Below are 2,191 nucleotides of genomic sequence, written 5' to 3' on the forward strand. Positions count from 1 at the left end.
TATTAGTACTCATTATATTAAAACTAAGCAATAAAGAGTAAAATAGTCAAAAGATTCCTTTCATACTACTTTCCTCTCTAAGGGTAAACATTATTAAAAATTTAGCATTTATCTTTCTGTTGCTTTTTTCCTTTTTGTAAGTTTGTATGTACACACACACACACACACACACACACACAGACATGCCCATGCATACACATAGAATTTTTAAAATATGTGTAAATGGCATCATACTCTACATATATTTATAAATTGCTTTCATGCTTAACAATTCCTATTGGATCTTCCCTTCACAAATACAAAGAAAATAAACTTATTATTTTTAACCCTGTAGAGTAGCTCATATATGGGCGTGTCCCAATTTATCTAAGTCTACCCCCTTTAGCAGATATTTAGGTCGTTTTTAATTTTTTACTAGTACAAACAAAGCTGCAATAAATCTATATGTTTGTTCACAGTAAGGGCATCTTCATTATATGATCTGAACAGGAGCATTGCTGAAAAAGTAAGATGCACATTTTAAATTGCAATTGATACTGCCAAATTGTCCTCCAAAAGTGCTATATTAGCTTACAGCTACTATTAATACAATTCTTGACACATGAGAAGGCTATTTTATTGCATTCTGACTAACATTTGATATTATTATTGCTCATCTTTAATAATTTGATGAGAAAAAATATTTTCTTAATATTATTTCTTTATGCATTACTTTGATTACTAGTAGGTTTGAGCAGTTTTTCTTATATTTGTCATTTTAACTCCATCAAATTTTCTGTTTATCTTAATATTATTTCTTTATGCATTACTTTGATTACTAATAAGTTTGAGCAGTTTTTCTTATATTTGTCATTTTAACTCCATCAAATTTTCTGTTTATATCAATTGTTCGTTTTTCTGAGTTGTTTTCCATAAAAGATAATTCCATGTACACATGAATTATTCTGGACTTTCTTCTTTTCCATTAATCAATTTGTTCCGGCACCAAACCCACACTGTTTAATTCCTGGAGCATTACTTTATGCTTTGACATTTATTAATCATCATATGTGTTTTCGAATTTTCTGGGCTCTTTTTATCCAAATTCTTTTTGAAATCAACTTTAGAATTTTCTTGTAAGATTTCTTTTAAGAAAAAAAAAAAAGGCCATTTATATCAATTGTTCGTTTTTCTGAGTTGTTTTTCATAAAAGATAATTCCATGTACACATGAATTATCCTGGACTTTCTTCTTTTCCATTAATTAATTTGTTCCGGCACCAAACCCACACTGTTTAATTCCTGGAGCATTACTTTATGCTTTGACATTTATTAATCATCATATGTGTTTTCAGATTTTCTGGGCTCTTTTTATCCAAATTCTTTTTGAAATCAACTTTAGAATTTTCTTGTAAGATTTCTTTTAAGAAAAAAAAAAAAGGCCATTTGGTAATTTAAGCCATCTTTTGTTATCTTTTAACAAATTAATAAAGTTTTCTTCTTAAACTCTTACCCAATTCAAGCAGGAATGGAATTAACTGCAATGAATATGATCAGGGGTCTGTCTCTACATCTCTGGCCTCTGTTTTCCTCTCATTGGGCTTCTCAGTCAGCATCTTCCCTCGTGGGGTCAAGGTGGCTACCAGCAGCTTGAAGATTCCGTTACAAAGATGCAACCTTTCTAAAATGGGTATTTTTCTCTGTTTCAGTGGTTTCTGAAATTGTCTGTCATGGTCTCCGTTGCCTTCCACGAGTAACATGCCCAACCCTGAGCTAATCTCAGTTACCAGTGAGGTGGAATGTCCTGACTAGTCAAGCCCAGACCTGGGCCCACCAACAAGTGGGTTGGATTATCCCTGAATTGCACAGACTAAAGTTGGGGAGGTTATCCTCAAGGTCAAATCCAGATGCTATCATGAACATAGAAGTAAATTGATTTAGGTAGTAAAAACAGTACATGTCTACTATATCGTGATATCTTGTTTCTTTTATTTTTTCTTATTTCTTTTCCCCTTTCCTGTCTTATATTGGATTGTACTTGTTTTGCAACACATATATTTTTCCCTTAGAAGTTTGACATTTTATAATTTCATATTTTTATTATTCTAGGAGATGATACTTTAAAATGGTCATTTACCAACATTACTTGACTGCCCAGAATTTGAACCCCTATCAAACAAAGAGATTTCACATTCTGTGAATCTTCAAGGACT

This window comes from Propithecus coquereli, unplaced genomic scaffold, assembly GCF_000956105.1.
Source record: "Propithecus coquereli isolate 6110/MARCELLA unplaced genomic scaffold, Pcoq_1.0 Scaffold43, whole genome shotgun sequence".
Taxonomy (NCBI): domain Eukaryota; kingdom Metazoa; phylum Chordata; class Mammalia; order Primates; family Indriidae; genus Propithecus; species Propithecus coquereli.